The 25366-nt window shown below is 46.5% G+C and overlaps 1 long non-coding RNA gene and 1 pseudogene across 1 annotated transcript; one reads left to right on the forward strand and one right to left on the reverse strand.

The window, feature by feature from the left end:
• Nucleotides 1–25366, reverse strand: part of LOC146871149 (uncharacterized) — a 417898-nt pseudogene that overhangs the window by 21646 nt on the left and 370886 nt on the right.
• LOC146871151 (uncharacterized) lies at nucleotides 3775–4528 on the forward strand. The gene is made up of 3 exons (XR_014959508.1): nucleotides 3775–3868; nucleotides 3973–4029; nucleotides 4110–4528. It is a non-coding gene; the product is annotated as an uncharacterized LOC146871151 (long non-coding RNA).

Below are 25366 nucleotides of genomic sequence, written 5' to 3' on the forward strand. Positions count from 1 at the left end.
TGAATTTCCCCATGCTGTTCCTGGGGGAAATGTACTTGTTTCTGGGCAGGGGTCATTCCTTGGGGTAGGCCTCGGCCCCATCCTTGTTGTAGGTGGCCGCGTCCCCGGCCTCTGTTCCAGTTCCAGTTCGTATTCCTTCCTCTTGGTGGTCGCCATTGTCTGTCCTCTAAAAAAGAAGGACCCGATGGTGGATAATATGCCGTGTCCTGGCCTTGGTAGTTAACACTACTACCTGCTTGTTCACTGTCGCTTCCAGTGGATCCTGTCGATTCAGAAAAAGTTGTGAAACGACGGGTACCTCTGAATCCACCCCTTCCTCTATTGAAAAAACGACCTTGTTGATCCTGTTTGTAGTAGTCGTCGTGTAAATATGGGTAGGTCAACTTCTTGTCATAGACACGTACGTCTTTGGAGAGTTTGTCGAGCTTCTTTGCTTGAGTATTAATATCGAATTCTTTGATTGTTTTCTCAAGGCGCTCCAAGGCTTCTTTGGCGTTCGTTAAAGCGTTGTCAGTAGAGATATCGCGTTTAAGATCTGCGATTTCTTTCATAAGTTTCTCGACCTGTTCAAGGGCTGTTTCTACCCCCAGCACCATCCAGTGCCGCGAGCAGTTATTGGCAACAAAACTGAAGCCCTCCTTGAACTTGGGCTGATCCACAAAGATCGCAGGTTCGTTCTTGACTTGTAATCCTACCGGGATGACATTAGCCTGTAAGTATTTGGTCAGGACGTGTCCGTGTAATCTTGTACGGATTAGCTTTTTCTCCAGTCTTTCCAATTTGTTAATCTTCTCGTTGAGAGACACATCTATGTTGGGAGTGTTGGCGGACAACTCAAGATGGCCTTGCCCAAGGTTTCCTTTCGAATTTGGAATTTGCCTACTTGAACCAGACTCATCCACGCGTTCCAACGATTTACACCTTACCGAAAGTTCATAAGAATCAACAACGACCGCCTGGGCGCCCCATAGTGTCTGGATGTGGGTCTATCCTTGAACCATTGTGTAAATACGTGGACTTCTTTCTAAAACCTTTGGCTGAACAAACCAGGTCATATGTACGAGACACAATGCAGGTCATCAATTTAATTGATGGTATGTCTTTCAATCCAGATACCCAGATTCTTGTCACGCTGGATATTGTGTCACTATATACCAGCATACCACAACAACATGCTCTAGATGTGATGTCAAAATATTTGGACACAAGAACACAACCCACACATGTTCCATCCGAGTTCATAATTCAGTTGCTCACTATAGCGATGACACAAAACTTTTTCCTCTTCCAGAATGAGTATTTTATGCAGACTAAAGGTGTTGCGATGGGGGCCAGCTTTGCACCGGACCTGGCGATCCTGTACATGGACGATTTTGAGCAGACCTTTGTGAACAACATTACTAATCCATTTAAGAGGCAAGTTGCGTACTGGAAGCGGTACATCGATGATGTCCTCATGATTTGGACAGGCAGTGATTCAGAACTCAACAATTTTTTCAAATGGCTCAATGAGAGAACAGGCGACATCCAGTTCACAATTCACAAAGACAAGTCCACCATTGACTTTCTGGACATTTCTATCAAAACCGCGGATGAGTGCCTATATACGACTCTTTACCGTAAACCTACTGAGAGAAACACGCTACTCAGATATGGGAGTCACCACCCAAGAGGCCTGCGTGATAATCTACCCTTTGGCCAGTTCCTAAGGATCAGGAGAAATTGTACACGGAAGGAGGATTTCTTCAATGAATCTGATGATTTGATTGCCAGACTGATTGAACGTGGCTACCCCAGACGGTTGGTTAAGAGAGCTCGCAAGAGAGCGTGGTTCAACCATAGGGACACGCTTTTAACTCCAAAGAATCGTACCGAGGACCCCAACAGGCTAATATGCGTTACCACCTTCAACACCAGGAGTAACGAAATTCGGCATATCATTAACAAACACTGGCATTTGGTATCATCGGAACTACATCTTCCCGAACCACCCATGCACTCTTTTAAGAAAGGTAGAAATGTCCGTGATCAAGTAGTAAAATCCTTTTTGGACACACCGCCTAAGCCAACAATCGAATCAATGTGGCAACTACCGGCACCAGTAGGCCATGTCAAATGTGGACAATGTAAAGCCTGTGGTCTCACTATTGAAACTAAAGTGTTTCAATTGAACAATTGCACGGTGCCCCTAAAAACATTGACAAATTGTAACACTAAGAATGTGATTTACGCCATTGTCTGTCCCTGCAATAAGATATATGTGGGTCAGACCACTCAGAGGATTAAATGCCGTATCCTACAACACTGTAGCAGAATAAGATGCAATACCACGGGGGCCCCCATGGTTGAACATTTTTCAGCATTTAATCACCCCCCTGAATCGATGAAATGGCTAGTTCTGGAGGCCATCACTCTGGGTATCAGGGGAGGCGACCTGGGAGCAATCCTCAACACTCGTGAATGTAAATGGATGGACAGGTTTGACTCTGTCCTCAATGGCCTTAACGAACTTGACGCTACGTATGCACAATTATCCCTGTTGAATAACACCTAGCCTAAAATATGGGGTAATCTTGACCATCCATAATCATTTGCTGCATGACACATTTTTTCCGCCCCTGGAACCTACTATTGCCTTGATTCCCTTTCAAAATCTGAACTACACTCTATCTAGACATATATTGTTATCTTGTTGAGGGCGATTTATCTCTGCTTCAGAATGTAAGCTGCTTTTGCAGTCAGGTCACTACCTCGTTGCATACATTTTAAATAGGATACGTTAATGCTTGCCTCTATTTTATATGCTGCTCTATGATTTGTTTTTCATGTTCATGGTTTCCAAGCTGACGTACATTTGACTAAGTGGCTTTACCTATTTTTTGCATTAACGCACAACGCTGAAAATATTATGCTTCAATGTTGTAAACAAGAAACTTAGAGTGTAAGCTGTAACACAGCAGTTTCAATTGACACATTTAAGTGCCCTTCGCGCGCCTTTGAACGCTGTCTGTCGATCACGGGTTAACACTTTCAGTTTTGCAGCATCTGAGCTTTCAGCTGCGTTGTTACAGACACACCCCCTGCCCCGGTCCAATGGGCTCGTCACGTGCCTCTTGCTGACGTACTTGTTTTCGTCAGTTACTTAATGAGCGACCTGACACTTCCCAGGGTTAGCTGTCAGATGTTGTCGACGCTACCTGGGAGGTATGTCATGCCGCGGAGCAAGCGCGCGTCTTCCAAGAGATTGCAATTCACCGCGCTTCTCACTTTCTTTTTGCTCCACTAAGAGATTAAAAGCTGCCCCTCTTCACCTCTCCATTTGCTATTCTTCCGTTGTTGGCCACATCGTAGTTGGGTTGAGTTATAATAAGAACCATATGTAATTAGTTTCCATGCTTTAGAGCCGTTAGGCGGTTTTATATATTTTTTCAAGTTTTGATTTTGTGAAACGCTGCGAGCTTAATCTCTCATCTTCGCCTGCCTCATACTTATTGTCCGGGCTTTCAGAGGTTGGGGCTTGTTACGTGTTAAGTCCATAACACGCTGGATGTTCTTCTTAAATTTAGCGGATTCATATCCTCCAAACCCCGCAGCGCTGCCCATAGTTACCCTTGATGTCCCCTCACGGTGACTCCCTTTTTAGACATTTTTAGATACATTTGCCCCCATAGTTTTCCCGTCACTTGTGTGGGTCCTTTGATGTTTGTACCTTATTTGGTTTTGGTACATCTTCAAACTAAGTGGTGATTTGAAATTCAATTTCTTTACCCCCCCAGCGTTGGTTACTTTTGAACCACTGCCCACTGTGATTCATCACATACCGACAAGAATATTGCCATCAATAGCACCGGTTGTTCAACATTGAATGGTGAGTAATACACCATCTTGCTTTGGCCAACAGGCCCCAATTGAGACCTCATACAGATGTACAATCTCCCCTTGTTCCGTCTTTTTGTTTTTGTTTTGTTTTAGGAGCCGTTCGGGCCCACTCCACAAATAATCCAGCATGAGTTTTCCTTGCTGTTGCTGGTAAATATCATCTTATTTCTACCTCATGACAATTAATGATCCTAGAGACACACCGTATTAATACTACTCATTATCTCTAGGTGTAAGTCCTTCTTCCCTACCCCCCGCTGGTCCTGAAGAAGACCCCGCTTCCAAGATTTCCTAATTGCTGGCTCGATTAGGGGTCGAAACGTCGACGACTTTTCCCTTTGTTTAATACACAAGACTGACAGTGATTGTACAACTGCTTTTCTTGCTAATGTTATTGCATTTGTGTTATTGCCATTCGAGTGGCAGGTTAGGTCTTCAAATTCATTTTGGATGTTCTAAAACACACGACCTTCCCCTTCACTTTGTCTGCACTTATCCCGATTTATGTTGCACTTTTCACTTCACTTACACCCGTAGTAATTGAAAATGATGATTGTGACATGCATTTGTCTATTTAATAGGTTGAAATGTTGACCCTTTTCTATGCTGAATATGATTAAATGAGGTCATTTGTGTATCTCAATAAGGTGTTGTCATAACTCGATTTAAGTGTATACTCACATACTTGTGTTTTTATTAAGATAAACTGCTCCACTGTGACTGTTTTTTCATATACCAATCTATACACCCGAGTCCAGTGGTCTATCGGGTTACCCCATTGAAACATAACACACATGAGTAGGAGGGCAGGCTGTGTTAGGGGACTGTAGTGTGCACACTGCTCCATGGTCCTGGAATGAGCTGACTGTCGCAGGAGCAACCGTCCCGGCACTAAGCATATGTCCCACTCATGCACATCATGTCTGAGGCCACAACATTGGTAATGCATGCTGCAAGTCTGTTCATTTGAACCCTCACACTCCTATGTTGAGACTCAGCATCAGTGCCAACAATTAAGCACCCCAAAATGACCAAACAGGACAGGGCACAGGCAGACCACCCCCACACATGATGCTGAAAGCAGTGTGCACCTTGATAAACTGGCAGCCTAGATGACCATGTGCAATAGTGATGGCACACAGACCAGGTAACACATGTCAAGGAGGGGAAGGGAGGAAGAACAGCACAGGTTGACTTTGGGGAACTGGATATGCACTGTACATATATAGCCTGGCAGTGTATCCAGGCGACTGAGCAGATCAAAAAGCTGGCGACACACAACAAACACACATGTACCTACCCCCTTCCTGTTGCTGTAACTCCCGTATCTGCCTATCCAGGTCAGGGAAGACCACTGCCAGGACACGCCACATCTGGTGGGTCAGGCGCCGGCGCCCGCCATGCTTGCGAGGCTCCTCCTCCTTCAGCATGACCCGGGCGATCCTCCGGGTCCAGCACCGGATGTCCTGCCATCTCTTCCTCACTTGTGGCAGGCGCCGCCTGCGACCCTCCACCGATTGCATGGCCTTGACGGCATCCTTCCAGATCTTCCCCTTGTGGTAGGTGGATACCTGTGTGGATGACAAAGTGGGACAACATCACTACACCTGCACCATGTCACAGAGACACACATTTGAACATCTTTGATCTGTTGAACAGGGCATAGTATACTGGCAAGTAATAGCACCTTAGTCATAGGGACGTTTTCCACTGTGGGCGCACCAATGCACAACATGGCATAGTAAGTGCACAGGTGGCATGAGGGGTGCGAAACAATCCCTGATCATGGCACACACTGTGCATCCCAAGCAACAGAAGGCTGATGGACAGCACCGAAAATCAGTCACATGCCCCAGGCCACTGACAAAACCTCAGCAGAGTACACAGACACACACAGGCACACATCAATCACCTGCCATTGCCAACTGCGGATGCACACCTCACTCTGCACATGTGCCACTTGCCAGGGGGGGGGGTCACAGGTGTGGTGCTACCTCAGCAAGTCAGACACACAGCACGGCTTACTTCACACATCATATGGATTGAGCAGTTGCCTCCTCCATGCAGCTGTGGTGCAACACTCCACATGGACACTCACCCACATGACAAGGAACATTCACACACATCAATGTCCAGGGGGCATACACATCATTTGGACACTCTCACCACTCTCACCACAGCTCCACTCAACTCTCACACACATCTGTGGGTGCAGTCACCTGTCACACCGGGGTGACCACTGAATCACCGCAGGACAATAGAACAAGAATGCCCAAGAGGATTAGGCTGGCGGAATGTGCCATGCACTATGCAGTGAATGTCACAGTAAGCACAATGCAAGTGAGGAGTGCACACATGAACTACATCAAGCCCTGCATGAGAGACATAAGCCCCTCCCCCTCCCTGGGACCCACTCCAACCAACATTGCATGTCTGTCACAGCTGGCCACAATGCCAGAAGTGACAGACACAAGAAAGGTGCACAGGCAAAGGTAGTGGAGTCAGCACTCACCTGCTCCCCTGGTCGACCATACAGCATGGGGTACTGTGGGAGGATCACATCCAGCAGGGCCTCGTTCTCCTCCTGGGTGAAAGGCTGGGCCCTCTCCACAGTCCTTGACATGGTGCCAGAGGGAGACAATACAGCAGCAGTGGTATCGACTGACATGTTGTGCAGGAAAGTGCCCTCTCATGGGTTCTGGCTGCCTTATATCTGCCTTGCTGGCCTATTTCATTTACAGGAGGACAGAGTGATTGGTCAGACTCATTTTCATCCTACGTTTCCTCCAATCCCTTTAAACAGACACCAGTGACAGCCTTTGCATCTTTCGACTTTGCAGCATGATGTCAAGTCAACAACCACTTTGCAACATTGTTAAATGTGGCCAACTGATTTTTCCAGACCACATGATGTTCAACTTTGAACGTGAAACTCGGTATCCATGACAACCTGCATGCATTTAGGCCCTAATACTTGTCCCTCATGTGTCCCCATTGTAATTTTTAACTCCCCACACAGGTACAGCGCGTTTCGCACGTACCCCTAGGGCACCATCACTACAGTGATACGGGCCGTACTCACGCGTGTACGGCCCGTACACGTGTGAGTACGGCCCATATCACTATAGTTGGGGGTACCGTAGGTCCTAGTGATAGGCACGTACTCACGTGTGTACGGCCCATACACGCGTGAGTACGGCACGTATCACTATAGTTGGGGGTACCGTAGGTCCTAGTGATAGGCACGTACTCACGCGTGTACGGCCCGTACACGCGTGAGTACGGCCCGTATCACTATAGTTGGGGGTACCGTAGGTCCTAGTGATAGGGACGCACATGTCTCCTCATGATGTGGCACAATAGATGTGTGATGAGCTGTTTACACATGTCATGTGTGATGGGGCACTACGTGGCACACTTCCCATTCACACTTTGCACATGTGTGCATGTAGGACACACGTGTCAAGCACTGCATCACTGGTATGGCACAGTCAGCAACACCCGCAACTGTCCCCTGATGCCAGGTACACAGATAATTACACCTCACATGTGACTCCCAGCGTGCCACGATGTGACTATGTCAAGTGTGTGTCATGTGTTCCCATGAGCTTTCCGTTGGTGTTCCGTCAAATCCATCTGCTTTTGCAGCATCCAACATGTGTCTGTGTGCATATGTGCATGACACACATATACGCACACCATGCCACATGTGGACTCACACGTTACATGTGTCATGATGGTTCGAAGATGACTCCCTGACATGAGGCAATATCTGCATTCTCTCAATGTTTGTGTCATCAGTTTTTGACATGTACCCCTTCATGGTAATGTGTGTTGTCTGTCCTTTTCAAGATTACATGTGACCTGTGCGTCTAGACTCCCGCCAGCTGTCTGTATGAGATGACATCCTTCAAATGCTGATATGTGGATGTCTGTCACTCCTGTAATGCGTCTGGCTTTTCACTTACACTGGCCCACAGCTAGTTTCATGGCATGTCGTGTTGACCTTGAGCACCCACGTGTGTAGCTGACTCTTGGTAGGAGTATCACCTGGCTGCCATACGTGGCCTGGATGCATTGCACAGAACACACTCTGTATGTAGCATATGTGTATTAGCTGTTGGACATGTGCTCTGTTCATTGACATTTGTGTAGTGATGTACTCAATCTTCGTTATTCCTTCCAAATTTCTGCAGGGCACCGCCTCTCCCCCGACCAATGCCAGACTTGGCTGCCATGAGGGAACGTGACTGTATACGCCGCTACCGCTTCTCACAACCGTTGATTGACAACTTGACCGCAAGGCTGGCACCACACCTCCAACCGCTACACAGATATCCTACTGCACTGACACCCAAGATGAAGGTGATGGCAGCCCTACATTTCTCTGCCACGGGTACGTTTCAATTGACCATAGCTGATGTAGGTGGCATGTCCCAGACCATGTTCAGCCGTGTCCTGCATGATGTGTTAGAGGCCATGTTGTTACACCTGGATGAATTTATACATTTTCCAACTCGTGAGCAGTTGACAGGTGTCAAGGGTGAGTTCTATGCCCTGGGAGAGATGCCCCATGTCATTGGGGCCATTGATGGGACACATGTGGCTTTGGTACCACCACAGGCACAGGAGGTAGCCTTTTGTAACCACAAGCATTACCACTCCATCAATGCCCTTGTGGTATGTCTTGCTAACATGCTGATATCCCATGTCTGTGCCCGTTTTCCAGGATCAGCACACAATGCCTACATCATGAGGCGTAGCAGGGTGCCTGAAATGATGCTGCAGCTGTGCAACGAACGTGCATGTCTTGTTGGTGGGTATACTCTGTTAGTCCAGTGTTTTGCGGTATCTCAATATCTTACTGCTTCTCCTGACCCACTTCTGCCCATGATGTTTCCATGTAGGGGACTCTGGCTATCCCAACATGCCATGGCTGATGACGCCTCTCCGCAACCCCAGAACTGCCACAGAACACCGGTACAACGACACCCATGGGCAGACGAGGCGCGTTATTGAGAGGACGTTTGGCCTCCTGAAGAGCAGATTCCAGTGCCTCCACAAGACCGGCGGCACCCTCCCATATGCCCCGGGGAAGGTCTGCAAAATCTTCCTTGTGTGCTGCATGCTGTACAACATGGCAGTGGAGAAGGCCGTGCCACTCATCCTGGATCCCGATGAGCAGGATCATCCACCCGTGGAGGATGAAGGGCTTAGGCATGGGGCAAGTGAGGATGAGGAGGAGGATGAGGAAGAAGACATCTGGAGTCAGCTTATCCGCAACTTCTTCTCATGATGGTGAGTCCCTGTGTCTGAGTGTGTACGCTTAGAGACTTGTGTGGCATGTGTTGCAGTGTGTGTGCCGAGCTGACTGTGTGCTGAGTGACTTGGAGGTGTGTTCTGATGTGTCATTCAAGTGATGATGTCAATCCACACATTTTTGCGGGAACACAAAAATCATTAATAGCATGGTGACGGCATCATTCCTGTAGAGTACATGTACATGTCTGCGGATTACTGGCTCTTAGCTGACTTGTTGTGTGTCTGTCCTCCCCAGGTTCCTGCGGCTGTCGTCTGCTCATGTCATCATTGCCGTCCTGCTATTCCTCATGAGTATTGCAACGTGTGCTGGATCAGAGTGACATGCACAGACATGGTGAACATTCATTTGGGGTAAGGAGTGCAGCAAGGCGTTTTGTGGGTGGTACGTGTTTGTGATTTGTGGGGACTTCTCCTGTGCATGTTGTGTTACCATGCATACATGTCGACTCACCATGGGCCACATGACGTGTTGCATGGCTCCCATGAATTGATAGTCACCCTTCCTGACAGTCATCTGTCATGAATTGTGGATTCTGATGAAGGCATCAATGTGTGTATAACGTCCCTCAGGAACATACGGGATGCTAATGGTGGACGTGGTGTGGGACATCCCCATGACAGCCTCAATGGGGAATTGCACACTCTCCGTGTGCAGCAAGGGGTGTTAGGCTCAACCCCTTCACTTGTGTGCCAGCTCTGTAGGATTTACCACATCTATGTGTTGAAGGGGGTGTCCAGTGTAGGTCACACATGTTCAGCCAAATGACCTGTGAGTCTGTTCCAATGGTTGCATTTCCATTAGTGTGAGGCTGAGTAATAAAGGTGTTCGGAACACTCCTAGGTGCCTCATCTCTGTCAATGCAGGTCTCTTGCCAATTAGCATGCGGCATATCTGGCATACTTGTTGTAGATAATGCATAGGAGTCCATGTGTAGTTTAGCGACATGCATGCAGTTGCTCATGGATTAGGCTCCCGATTGGGCATGTAGTACATGGTCGTGTATGTTTTTTTGCTAGGTCGACCACACAATGGGCCATCAACAGCTGCTGAGGGTGTGTCTCCTGTGCGCAGGTCGGCCTTCAGTTTCCTGATCCGGTGTAATGGCTCTTTGGTGATTGTGCATGCATTGTTGCTGGGTGTGCCATGTGACACTGGACACTCCTTACTTTACACCTGCGCCTGTTGCAGTTGTCTTTCTGACATCCTAGTCTTTGTGTGCAAAATGTGGCATATTGAAGGGAGATGGCGCCTGCTGCTGCGGGCCCTGCACAAGCACCCAGTGGCCCCACACACAAGATGGTGTGCATCATGTTTGGCTAGCTCACATATGCCATGCTAGTCCACAGCATCTGTACCTCATGCTGCAACGCCCTCTGCATTATGCACATGATCCACCGATAGATCCACTCCAAGTTACGACAGACCATCCCCCAGGTCCATGACAACATCCGTGTCAAATACTGCCCTGCCCTCTACGGAGCAAGTACATCCAAACTCCCAGGAAACTGGTCCACTTCCAGGGGGCATCTGCACACCTCAGCTTCAACACCCTGCGCCCCAGCCACCTCACTGTCCAGCATAGATAGCTGCAATGGATCACTGTCCGCTGCAGGATGACCTCCACACTCTCCACCCACACTCAGGAGGCAGTCCACAACCCCGACCCCAACCAACCTTGTACGTCTGTCAACCTAGATCCCGTTGGGCCATCTCCGTGCATCCAACCTTGCCCTGGGCACCGTTCTTCACATCCACCGTACTCCAGCATACAGGACATTGTTCTCCCACCTGGCCACACATACCTGGGACTCCCTCCCCGGGTACCTCCACATGAGCCATGACCCCTACGCCTTGATGATAATCTCCCAAATAGGTCTCTCCGCACAGTTTAGCAAGCACCCCCTCAGCAGCCAGAGGCCATCACAGGTGAATGTTGTGCTCCATGCCTACATTGTATGATACCTTGTGACCCATGTGTGTCCTGTACCAGACTCTGATCTCAGGGTATGGATGGCTGGAGTTAGTTCAACACTCAGGCATAGTTAGACATTTCCACACACATATGTCATTGAATAATGCCAAATGACAGCAACATCTCATGTGCAGAAAAATAAGATTTTATTTTTGTTGGGGTGAGTCTTTTGGTAGATGTGCTAAGGTGCACTACCGGGGGAATAGAATCCAAAGTTCACAGGGGGAGATGGCATCCTTGTCAGTTGGAGTCATCAGAGTCCAGACCACAGTGTTGGTCATCATTGGTCAGACTGTGACCAGCAAGTCCATGTGGCAGAGAATGTCATTGGGTGAGGTGCTGCTGTTGCGCCAGAGGGCCAGGTGCCAGGCCAGGTGACCTGGGAGATGGGGATGGTCCGCTGACTCTCACGGTCTTTTACGTGGATGACCCACCTTCCTCCGGGGACCCTCAGATGCAGGCCTTGATGATGTTAGGGACGCTCCGTCAGACGAATCTTCCTCCTCCTCGTCCCTCCCTGTGTCTGGTGCAGGTCTACGCCTGGTGGTACAGGGAGGGTTTGCCAGGCTTTGGGCGATCTGATGGAGTGATTGGCTCACGTCCCTGTGCACCGCCAGGAGCTCAGCCAGTCTTGCCTCCATCCGTCCTTGGTGTTGTTGATGACTGGCATGATGCTCGACCTGCAGGTTCTTAATCTCATCGAGGGTCCCCTGCATCCCGGAAAGTCTGGACACGACCTGGTCGATGCCTCTGGTGTCACGCCGGTATGAGTCCAGGATGTTGCGTATGTGTGACATACCAGTGTCCTGAGCTGGCTGGTCAGGTTCGCGCCTCCGCCTGCCTCCACTCCCACCACCCCTGCCCACTTGAGCCTGGCCTGTCCTTGTGGGCACATTGGGTCTACGGGAACCCTGAGGGATGGCATTTGCAGGGTTTCCTGCCTCCTCCTGGGTGCCCGGAGAACCTTGTCCCTCCTGGTCAGACTGGCTCTGTTGTTCAGTGCGAGCAGGGCTCCTGGGTGTGACCTGGGATGTGGCAGGAATGGGGGTGGTGGTTGGCACAGATGTACCTGACGCGGGTGCTGCAGGTGCTTGGGCGCCAGAGGGGCCAGGTTGGTCGGTCTCATCCACGGAGTGGTGAGAGTCGTCGCTGCCGGTGGGATCGTCTTCACGCGGAGCCTGGGACAGTGATTCTTCCCCCCCAGTGTTGGGGGGAGATCGACGATGTTGCCCTGTGTGTGAGAGAGAGACAATGTCAATGGTATTTCCTGCCACATCTATGTTTCATACATATTCAAGTTGACACAGTTCCTCCAGGTAGTTGGTTGTCCCTAGCATTCCTCTCAATGTCCACTTGGGCATGGGTATGTTGTGGGGGACATATTGGGATGTTCTCCTGAGTGTTTGACCTGTAGATTGGTGGCTCTGGATTGGTGTAGTTGTGTCACATGTCCATTGTGGGAGTGTGTAAATCCATTGCCTGCCCCGGGGGTGTGTGCTTGTGTTAGGGGAGGGTGTGACCGGGCGTGCTGTTGTGTGTAGTGTGAGTTGTCATTGGGTCTCCCAGGTGATGTGTCTGTCCCCTCATGGTGCATGCTGGCATGACAGTGAGTGTGAGTTCCTGTGCTAGATACCTGTGCTTGTGGAGTTGGAGTTTGAGTGTACAGTGGTCCCAGGAGGGCCTTGTGCTGCATACAGCAGGGCCCAGTGTCAGCTACCTTGTCAGTAGTTTGCCAGTCCCTGTGCATTGTACATGGGTATGTACATATGCCATATGGGCTGAGGGCATTGTTGTCTGCGTCTCATTTCCACAATGTTTTGTGTGGCGCCCACCCTCCCAGCCTCCCGGACATCCAGTCTTGTGTTTGTGGTTGTTGTAGCCTTGGACATGGCCTTGCCTTGATTTGTGAAGGGTGCATGGAGACGTTAGTGGCATGAGCATGGTTTGTGAGTGTGGTTGTGTGCGGTGAGTGCTTGGGGGAAGTTGCGTGCATTGGGTGTATATGTTGTGTGGACCCCATTGCCCCCATGTTACGTAAGTTGTTTGTGTACTCACCAGGCTCTGCGACTCCTTCCACTCTGTGTACTCCCACCGGCGGTAGCAGGGCCATCACCTTCTCCTCCCAGGGATGGTAGTGTACGGGTCTGCGGGGCGGCCCACCTCCAGTGATGTTAGTCTGGGCATATTCTTCATTCATTTTCCTCTTGACCGCCCGGCGCAGATCGTACCACCTGGCTTGGCATTCATGCCTGGTCCTTCGGACGGGCGCAACAGCATTCACCTTGTCGACAATCCTCTGCCACATGGCAGATTTTGCAGATATGCTGGTCTGTCTGACCAATGTTCCAAACAGCTGTGGCTCGACTCTGATGACTTCGTTGACAAGGAGCTCCAGCTCTGCCGTAGTGAACTTTGGATTCTTGTCTGTGGGCATGGTGTGGATGGTTGTGGGTGTGGATGGTTGTGGGTGTGTGGGTGTGTATGTGAGTGTGTGTGTGTGTGAATGTGAAGAGGGGGATGTTTGTGGTGGAGGTTGTGTGAAGGTGTGTGAGTGAAGGTGTAGTGAAATGATGAGTAATGTGGAGTTGTTTGTGTGTGGGGTCTGGCAGCAGTGGGTCTGTTGCAAAGGCTCATGGGTTGTGTGTGTGGGCCCTTTTTATTGGTCCATTTTTGGGTGTGGCTGTGTTTGAATTTTGGTGGGTGTGTTATAAGAGGTGGTTGTGATTTGGGGCCTCTGTTTCGCTGTTTGGATGTGCCAGGTCAGTCATTGAGATGTATTTTGTCGTGTGGATGTGTTTGGTGGTGTTGTGCGAGTCGAATTGACCTTCCTTGTGCTGTTTTACAGTGTCCTGGTTCTGTATGAGTCTTTTTCGCGTAGGTGCGATCCGTACATACGCGATGCTGGGTGTGGGTGCTGGGGTACGGTGTTGGAGTGCGGCGCGTACATGCGGTGGGGGTACGGTGCGTACACGGGCGGACCTGGGGTACGGCGCGTGCATGCGGAGGTACTGCGCGTACAGGGGGGGACGGCACGTACATGGGGGGTGCGGTGCGTACACGTGGTGGGGGGCAGGGGGTTCGGTGCATACATGCGGTGCTGGGGTACGGTGCGTACATGCAGTGCTGGGGTACGGTGCGTACATGCGGTGAGAGGCAGGGGGTACGGTGCATACATGCGGTGGGGGGGCAGGGGGTACGGTGCGTACATGCGGTGGGGGAGGCAGGGGGTAAGGTGCGTACAGGCGGTGCTCGGGTCCGGTGCGTACATGCGGTGGGGGACAGGGGGTACGGTGTGTACATGTGGTGGGAGGGCGGGGGTTCGGTGCGTACATGCGGTGCTGGTGTACGGTCCGTACATGCGGTGCTGGGGTACGGTGCGTACATACGGTGCTGGGGTATGGTGCGTACATGCGGTGAGGGGAGGGGGTACGGTGCGTACATGTGGTGGGGGGGCAGGGGGTTTGGTGCGTACATGCGGTGCTGGGGTACGGTGTGTAGATGCGGTGCTGGGGTACGGTGCGTACATGCGGTGAGGGGCAGGGGGTACAGTGCGTACATGCGGTGGGGGGCAGGGGGTACGGTGCGTACATGCGGTGGGGGAGGCAGGGGGTAAGGTGCGTACAGGCGGTGCTCGGGTCTGGTGCGTACATGCGGTAGGGGGCAGGGGTACGGTACGTATATGCGGAGGTACGGCGCGTACATGTGGGGGTGATGCGCGTACAGGGGGGGACGGCACGTACAGTTGCAGGGCTGGGGTACAGTGCGGACAGGGTGGTGTACGGTGCTGACAGAATTGGGGGTGGGGGGCTGTACGGCTCGTACACGGGCATAGGTTTACCCGTGTACATGTGTGCTACTGCATTAGCTCCGTACGGGCCTTTTTCCGTGCGATTGTGTATTCGGACGGACGGTCGGGATCGTACTTGCGCGTTCGGACTTGTGTTTTACGATTTGCACGTACAAATGTCCGGCTCACTCTCGTACACTTTTCCCGACGATATTCGGACGTAAAAAATTTCCGGCGCACTCTCGTAGACTTTTCCCGACGCTATTCGTAGATATTTTTCACGTACGGATCGTACTTGGCCGTTTGTACAGTACTTGTACGACTCGTACGTAAAAAAATACGGATACGAGTCGTACGGTATTTTTTTTTACTGGATCGGAATCAGCACCTCAGAAACTTTTCTGGTGAAAACCACACAATGGATTCCTATGGAAGGAAATACAAGTTACTGGTAAGTACGCTTAGAATTACTCTTCTGGGTCAGTGCTGGGCTAAACGATGCAGCCCTGGGTTCTCTCCTGATAACAGGTGAGTAAATCGGAATTCGTAGTTCGGCTTATTTTAGAGGAATATTTGTACGTTTCAAAAATGGACACTGAAAATTTTCTGGTGAATACCACACAATGGATTCCTATGGAAGGAAATACAAGTTACTGGTAAGTACGCTTAGAATTACTCTTCAGGGTCAGTGCTGGACTTAAAGATGTAGCCCTGGGTTCTCTCCTGATAGCAGGTGAGTAGATCGGAATTCGTAGTTCGGCTGATTTTAGAGGAATATTTGTTCGTTTCAAAATTGACACTTAGAAAATTTTCTGCTGAAAACCACACAATGGATTCCTATGGAAGGAAATACAAGTTACTGGTAAGTACGCTTAGAATTACTTTTCAGGGTCAGTGCTGGGCTAAAAGATGCAGCACTGGGTTCTCTCCTGATTACAGGTGGGTAAATCAGAATTCGTAGTTCGGCTGATTTTAGAGGAATATTTGTACAATGGTAAAGGAAGGGGGTGGGGCCTGAGGTGACGTGTGCAAACACGCCCTGTGGCGCGTTTTAAGTTGGGGAATTAATTCCTCTTCAATCCTGCGGTCCCCTGGCGGCCAACTTGCCCACCAGGTACCTCCAGTATGCTCCAGGGAGCTGCATTGCAGAGAGGTGTTCAGAGGCCACGCCCCTTTTTTACAACACTCTGCAACGCAGCTCCGTGACGCTTACTGGAGGTACCTGGTGGGCTAGTTGACCCCTAGGGGACCTCTCGATTGAAGAGGAATGAATTCCCCAACTTAAAACGCGCCACAGGGCGTGTTTGCACAGTATCACCTCAGGCCCCGCCCCCTACCTTCACCACTGTGCAAACGCGCCCCGTGGCGCGTTTTAAGTTGGGGGATTAAGTCCCCTTGTATCCTGAGGTCCCCTAGCGGCCAACTAGGCAACCAGGTACCTCCAGTAAGCGCCACGGAGCTGCGTTGCAGAGAGGTGTAAAAAGGGGTGTGGCCTCATTACACCTCTCTGCAACGCAGCCCCCTGGTGCATACTGGAGGTTCCTGGTGGGCTAGTTGGCCCCCAGGGATCCCCAGTATTCAAGGGGAATTAGTTCCCCCTCTGCAAACGCGCCAGGGGGCGTGTTTGCAGAGTGGTGTAAGGAGGGGGCGTGGCCTCCGGCCCGATCCCGATCTTTTCTGCCGGCATTGCTTTTCGACATGGGGAGCAGCTAACATGCTGCTCCCCATGTGGAAAAGCAATCAGCTTTGCTTCATTGAAGCGAGAGCAGGTTTCCCTGCTCTCGCTTCAATGAAGCAAAGCAGTTTGCAATGACAGGGTGGGAGCCGCGTGTCTCCTGCCCTGTCATTGCAAACAGCAGTGTCCCAGGGCCATCATTGGCTCCAGGAGGGGGGCCGCGTGGCCCCCCTCCCACACGGATAAGTTGCCCCGGGGGGTGGCGGTCCCCGGGGCTGGGGGGGTCTGAGAGCCCCCCCATCACAAATACTTTCAAGCCCCGGGGGGTGGTGGTCCCCGGGGCTGGGGGGGGGCGTGAGCCCACCCCATATAGTATCTCTGAGCCCCGGGGGTGGCGGTCCCCGCGGCAGTGTGGGGGGGATTGGGACCCCCCACACTTTTGTATTTCTGCCCCTGGGATTTGGCTCCCCGGGGGCTAATTACCAAAGAAGCGCGGGAGCCCCGCGCTTCTTTTTTTTTTATTTTTGCCCGAAATTCGCGCTGGGTGCAGGAATCTCGCAGATTTTTTTTTTTAATAAAATACTTTTTTTGGCCCTGTGGGTCCTTGTGGGACCCCCTGAGCAGGCCTAGGGGGTCAGGGTGTTTCTACCCTGCCCCCTTGTCGCGTTTTGCGCCTTAGTTTTTGTGCTTTCTTGTGCCTCGGTTCTACCGAGGCACAAGATGGCTGCCAACACTTCCTGATTCAGAGTGTTGGCAGCCAATTAGCATTCAGCTCGTGCTCGGGAGGGTTCGGGGAGGGTGCGGGGAGGATCCGCGGATCCTCCCCGGCCATAGATATCACTAACTTTTAACTCAAATTTTCTCAGGAACTACTGAACGGATTTACACCATTTAAGCAAAAGGCACGAGTCTGAACTGAGGACTACCTTCTTGCCAAATTTGGTGTAATTCCGTTCAGCAGTTCGGGCTGTAGCTGCGACAACAGGTCCTATGGGAAATTGCATGGGGAAAATGTGTTTTGGGACCCCCCTTTTTTCTCGGCCCCCGCTTGACGAATCACCGCGAAACTTTCAGGGTAGGAGCGGAGCGGAGCTGGCTAAAAGTTTGGAAAATTTCGCGAAGATTCATCAACCGGCGCCAAAGATATTCCCAATAGAATGTTGCGGATTTCCAATGGAAAATAGGTCCTAACTATAACTATCTACTGGTGACCGCCAGTAGATAATAAAATATATATTTATGTATATATATTATACATATATATATAGATACATTATCTACTGGCGGCCGCCAGTAGATAGTTATAGTTAGGACCGTGTTTCCATAGGAAATCTCAAAATTCTATTTTGAATAACTTTGGCGCCGGTTGACGAATCCTCGCAAAATTTTCAAAACTAATGGGAGGCTCCGCTCAGCTCCTACCCTGAAAGTCTCGGGGGGATTCGTCAAGCGGGGGCCGAGAAAAAGGGGGGGTCCCAAAACGCGTTTTCCCCATGCATTTTCCAATAGGACCTTTAGTCGAAGGTACAGCCCGAACGGCTGAACAGAATTACTTGAAATTTGGCAAAGAGGTAGTCCTCAGGTCAGGGATGTGCCTTTTGCATATATGGAGTCAATCTGTTGAGTAGTTACTGAGAAAATTGCAGTTAAAGTACATAAATATCTATAGCCGCGCACCGTACACGCACTGTGCGCGCACCGTGCGCGCACCCTAACGTGCGCGAGCGTAATTCTGATTGGTGGTTACATGTCAGTAAACGTTCGGATCGGTCAAAATCAGGAAGTGTCAGCCGCCATTTTGTTTGTTTTGAGTGCGAGAGTGAAAAAGGAAGGTGGCGAACGTGAAAAGGGGGCAGGGTAGAGAGTTCCTGACCCCCTAGCCTTTGTCAGGGGGTCCCTGAAGGACCCCGAAGGCAGAAAAAAACATTTTAATTTTTTTTTTTTTAAATCGCGGGGTGCGCGCACCGTGCGCGCACGGTGAAAATCAATTAAAAAATAAATTACAAAATTTAATACGTAGTTTGTTGTAAAATAAATATATAAAAAATATAATAATAAATACATAACCCTAGCATTTAAAAAAACGTACAAATTCACTGAAAAAACCATAGTTTTCACACACCTTATAGTTAGGAATTAGCATTTAAAAAACCTTGCAAATTCACTTAAAAAACCATAGGTTTCACACATGTTATAGTTAGGTGGACATTTCACTCGTAAAAAAACAATGAAATTCCCCCGTTATAGTTAGTTGAGATAACTATAACTCGCGCGACCGCCACTCTATCACAAGGATGATGTCATCAGTGATGTCATGAGTGATGCCACTGACCATGTCATGAGTGATGTAATATGTGACGTCATGAGCAGAGGATTGCGGGCGCGCGAGTTATAGTTATCTCAACTACAAAGGTAGTTTGTGGAAAAAGTGACATCAATTGCACAAAGGTGTCCTTAACAAGCATTTCCAGACCTACCCCAGTTAATTTGCCTCGGTCATTTCCACCACAGTGCACAATTATAAGGTCAGGCTGTGGGAGATCTAGAAAGGGTTTCACCAAAGGCATTAATTGGTGCCACTTTAACCCTCTCTGACCAATCCATTTAATGTCTACATTTGTCAAAGCAAGGTCTTTCAAAATACCTCTTTTTTCTGCATACTTTTCACTCCAGAAGACATAGCTATGACCTACAATCCACACTGTGAACATCTTTCAAGGAGATCTGGATGCACTCAGAAGGTGTCCTTTAGTAGAATGGCAATATGAAAAGAAAGATAGTTGTAAAATGGAGGCTTACATATTTTTTTTAAATAAAAAGAACTCATTGGCTGTTTCAGACCATTCAACACTAAAAACTAGGCTGTATGTTTAAATTTTTAAAAGCATGTTTTGTATTGGTTCAGAAAAATGTGTTCCCACAGAACATTACTTTGGATTTGCTGTTAGGTTTGAAAAGTTAAGCAATCTTGCTCTTTGGATTAGAAACATTATGTGCTGAACTTCTGACGTCTCTGCACACACCAGTGTTCCATGATCTAATGCTATGCTAGCAGGCAGAAGTCATGTTGGGGGTAGAAATCATTTGGAAAGGGTTGAAATTTGCAACCAATAGAAATGTGTGTTTCCATTTGAAAAAATGTGGGAAGCACTGTGATTTGAAGTTAACATGTATATGTGTGAAAAAAGAGAGGGAAAGATTGCCATTTACTGGTTCTGCTGAGAGGTGTACAGTTCAGAGATTCTGGCTCTGATAATTTGCTGTGTGAGGGCCACATTTCTTTCTCAACTAACTTCTTTTAAAGGTGAGTTATGAATTTGAGAGGGGATGTATGTGGTGCATTTTGATATAAAAAATATAAATGCGATTCTTGTTTTAAAGTTGTGTTTTACAATTTATGTTTTGGAAGATATTTAACTGCCTTGAACTTGTAAGATATTATGGAGTATGTCTTCACCATAAGTTAAGGTGTACTGGTATCACCCAGGAATACTGTTTTCTGCCTAGAATCACACCATGAGTCTGTGTGCACAAAGGAATTGTTGTCAGAGAATTAATTCGTGGTGGTCTGGTTCTGTAAGACTTGCATTCATAGGAAAGGGGCAGCTTGTTTGCTTGAAGTGTGATGGCTAGCATTCAGCACAAATCAATATCACACAAATGAGAGGCAAATGCTAACACATTTGAAATCAACAGGGTAGATTTTCCTTCCACTCCTGCAATGGGTGAGGTAGTTCCTACATGTTACAAACTCAAATTAAAAATTACCACACATGTACTCTTACATACATCTGTGCAGTCTTCATGCAGTTGTGCAAGTGTCCATGCAGATCTCTCTTGCACCTGACAATACACAGTCTCCAGAAGTACGCTCTTAGCACACAGGCAGCTGCTTCTCCTGCACTCCCATGCTAAGTATTCAGCACTGTGTGGTATTTTAGTTAGTAGTGTGTAATGCTACCACATTCAACATCACCAAGGCTCATTTCCTTTCCTCTAGTCTAATCACTCACTCAGGTTCCACATGCTCATGCTCCCAAGTAGCTGTTAGGACATGTGCTCTTTTCTGCCTCTCTAAACTATAAGGAAAATGTGTCAGGCTGTTACAGAAATTATCACTTGCAAAACCACAGTGGTAAATGTGCTTTGAAATTGCCAATCAAAAATCGTTTTCTGCCTAGAATCACACCATGAGTCTGTGTGCACACAGGAATTGTTGTCAGAGATTTAATTTGTGTAGCTTTTATTGTGTAAGACTTGCAGTCGTAGGAAAGGGACAGCTTATATGATAGGTTTTGAAAAGCTCATAATAAATGTAGTAATATACATAAAGGTATTTTTTTTTTTGTTTCTTTCAGGTATTGCTGAACAACACTCACATAAATTAAAGATGCCTATAAAATCAAGAAAGAGAAAAGAACAGCAACAACATCTATATTTGAAGACAACTGGACAACAAAAATTAGTTGAAGAACCTCATGTTGGAAAAAAGAAAAAGCCTTCTGGTAAGCAGACTAAGGATTTTATAAAAAATATCCTCAAGCAAAGAAAAAATGTAAAAAATATATCCACTGGAAATAGTGTTTCAAGTAGAAAACAACAAGACAATCGACAGAATATACTAAATGCTAATGTACAATCAGAAGTAAGAAAGAATGACTTAAAAAGAAAAATAGATTTTAAAAACATTCATAGAAAAATGTTTCAGAGAAGAGTGATGTTCAATTTGCTAAAGGATGTGAAAAATATAGGAAGAAAGCCAAATTTTATAAGAAAAAGAAACATATTGAATCAATTGTTGCAAAGTCTTTGGAATTAAAAAGAAAACTATTCATTTTAATTTTGAACAGGATCCGTACATTAGATAAATTAGTGAATGTAATGAAGTCAAAAAGCAAAAGAAAAAGAGAAGTGAAAAAAAAAACTTTTGTAAAGTGTTCTTAGGAGAATGGAAGCATAGTTCAAGTACTGAACCATTTTTTAATGAAGAGAGTTCTCTTCAAAGTAATAGTTTGCTGCATGCAGTTGACACCAGTGGTCGAGCATATGAAGTTAAAGATGGTTGTGTAATGGAAAAGGAGAAAATGGTTCCAAGAAATGAGGAAGAAATGTTAGCTGATGAGGTTATGGGGAGACGTCCTAAAGCCCCAGTGTACACTTGGAATTGTAGTAGTATTTGTACTGTACGACAGGAATCTATTGATAAATTTCGTGACTTTCTAAGAGAATATAGTAAAAAAAAGTGTTAAACAGAAGATTAAGGTGCTTCAAAGACTAGATCCATGCAGAGTGAGAGAGAATACTGGTTTGCAAGGACATTCTCTGGCTTGTCTTTCTAGGAAAGTTTGTCAAAGTGTTTTTCACCATTTTAGGATGCTGGCAGTTCATCATACTGAAATGAGAAAGTTTGTGAGAAGATTGTATTTTGCTAAAAGTCCAGCACTAAAGTTACATGAGTTGAATAGTGCTCTGTTCCGTGGATCTGTATCAGATGTGAAGAAGGTTTGTGAGGATATTGAGTTTTGTTACTTTGGTCCAGAGCAAGAAAGTGCAGGAAATGACACAGTTATTGAAGAAAATGTGGAAGAGAATGTAGAACCCACTGTTAGTAAAACATTTGAAGATCAAATGACAAAATTTACTATCATCTCTAATGAAAGACCAAATATTACTTGTATTTGTTGGCGGAGAAGTCATTATAAAACTCAAACAAGGAATGTTGATCTCTATAAAAAAAGTGAAAAAGAAAATAATTATGAGTGGAAGGATTTTGCTACATATTTGTTTCTGGAAAATTGTTTTGATTTGGGTGAAGATCAGCGTATTTGTAAATACTGTTATAACAAGTTAGAAGAAAATAAAATGCCAGCTAGAGCTGTACATAATAATTTAGAATTGGTTGATATTCCTGCAGAACTTAGTGATTTAAATACGTATGAGTCTATATTCATTCAATGTGTCCATCCGTTTCAGACAAGAGTTCGTATGGAGCCCAAAACAGGTAAATTACCTCATTCAGATTTACAAAGAGGTTTAAAAGGAAGAGTTGTCTATTTGCCATTAGATTTGAAAAAGACTATTGAAACAATTGAAGCAGATAGTTTGGAAACTGAACCATTAGTTATTCTGGTTAATGGTGTACCTACAAAGAATAAGAAAATTTGGCAGGAGCTGGTAGATGTACGAAAAGTACAAAGAGCAAATTTATATTTGAAAAGAAATAATAAATGGTATGAATCAATTTATATGGATGAAGATGAAGAAGTTTTAGTAGCAGACACAGGAATACCAACTGGGCAAATTGAAAAAGTGGATAAGTCAAAAGAAGAAGAAATTTATGAACATTTCAGCATACATCCTCTTCATTCTAAAGAAGTTATGGGAAACACTATTGATCTATTTCAGATAAAAAAAGCAAAAGGAACTCCCGTGAGTGTATGGGAGGAGAGCTTGGAAGCTCGTTGTTTTCCCCAGCTGTTTCCTACAGGAAAAGGTGGACGATATGATAAACGTCCAGTACAGATTCCTGCTTCTGAGTATTGGACCACAAGATAATATGCAGAAGATACAAGATTTCGTCAAAGTATTCCTTATTTGCTCCATCTTTTATTTGAAAGTGACTTATCTGCACTATCTTATGCAGTAAATCACATTTTAAAAACTGGAGTACATCTACATAATGTGTCTGCAAAGGATTGTTTGAACAAAGTGCAACAGCGAGATGATCATTTGGAATCACAATTGATTAATCTGATGGCTTGTCAGCGTGGGACTAATGAATATTGGTACCGACGCCATGGAGAATTGAAATGTATGTTACGGAATTTAGGAACTCCTACATGGTTCCTTACCCTAAGCTGTGCTGAGTACGCTTGGGATGATTTACTGGATTTTTTTCGAGAGGCAAATTCAAATATTGAAAACATCCAATACAAGACAGCAGGAGAATTGTGCTCATTGGATCTGGTTAATGTTTTCAGATATTTCAATCATAGATTTGAGGCTATGATGTCCTTCATCTGCAATAAAAAAAATCCACCTCTTGGAGAAGTTGTGGATTTCTTTTGGAGAAAAGAGTACCAAGCAAGAGGTGCTCCTCATATTCATATGCTGTTGTGGATCAAGGATGCCCCAAAATTTGGAACAGATTCTGATGATGCAGTTTTATCTTTCATTGAAGGATATGCAACATGTGCTATACCTAAAAGCACAGAAGAAAAAAACTTAAAAGAGCAAGTTTTACGTTTCCAAAGTCATCGGTGTGGAAAATACTGTCGACGAAAGTACAAGAGTAAAGATAAATTCTACACAAAATGTCGATTTGGATTTCCACGATCTGTTCTTTCAAAAGGAAGAGTAAACAGTTTTATGTCAGCTGTGCGACATACTATTACAAGAAAATCGCCTAAAAATACCTACAACCTAAGAAGAAAAGAAGAGTCAAAATATATAAATGACTACAACCCAGTCATTTTATCCATGTGGAATGCTAACATGGATATTCAGTATGTAGCTGACAATTCTATTGCTGTTGCTCGGTATGTCACATCTTACATCACTAAATCTGAGAAAACGGAATTGAAAGAAATGTGGGAAGAAATTTCTCACGAGAACACTGTCAGTAAAAAGCTATACAGTTTCAGTTTAAAGATGTTATCGCATCGAGAAATTGGGTCATCCAAAGGCTCAGATAGGTTATCATCTGCAAGTCTGTACTCCAAATCCAGAAGAATACTTTGGGTAAGTTTAGGCCTTGCAGGAATGCGAAATCGGGTATTGAAATCTATTCGAGAAATTGAATATTTAGCAGAGTACGAACCAGAAAGTACAGACATTTTAAGAACAAACATGTTGGACACATATTACCCAAAGAGAAGTCATCATCTTGAGAACATGTGTCTCTATGAAGTGCTGCAGAACTACATTTTTAAACGGAATACCACAGAAGACATCAACAATGGAAAATATAAAGTCATTGGTGAGGAAGGATGTTTAGTAAAACAAACAAAAGGAAGTTTGATTAATCACAGAAAGCTGAGTTGCGACACTACTGACAAGAAGGAATTTTACCACTTAGCACTTTTACAGTTGTTTAAACCATGGCGTTCAGAGGATGAATTACTTGGACATTTTCAAAGCTATGAAGATTCCTTTAATGCATGGAAAGATACCATAGAATGCAGTACTTTCACAACTTATGTACAAATGTTAAATGAAGAAATTGAACAAGAAGCAACAATTGCAGCTGAAGTAGCTAGAGACAGTTCTCAAGACAGTCAAAGTTCTGGGACGCTCAGTCAAGATCCTCTAGGACAACCAATCGTAGAAAATGAAGCTGTAATAGCCATGACTGAAGTGGAAACAGCTATGACTCAAGCTCAGGAAGATTTAATAAACTTACCAAATTTGGAACAACAACTGAATGATGAACAACAACAAATTTATGAGGAAGTCACAAAACAAATTGATCATGGATTACTACATGAAAATAAAGAGTGCTCATGCACATCATTTGAACCAATCAGAATGTATGTGAGTGGACAAGCTGGAACTGGAAAAAGTTTCTTAATTAAAGTAATTAGAAGCTACCTACAGAAAAAAACTGATTCAACTTTGTCTTGTGTTGTTACTGCTCCAACTGGGTTAGCAGCATATAACATAAAAGGAATTACCCTCCATCGTTTGCTAATGTTACCAGTAGAGCATGAGAACAAAATACAATACCACAAG

This window comes from Triturus cristatus, chromosome 1_1 (assembly GCF_964204655.1).
Source record: "Triturus cristatus chromosome 1_1, aTriCri1.1, whole genome shotgun sequence".
NCBI classification, from domain to species: Eukaryota; Metazoa; Chordata; class Amphibia; order Caudata; family Salamandridae; genus Triturus; species Triturus cristatus.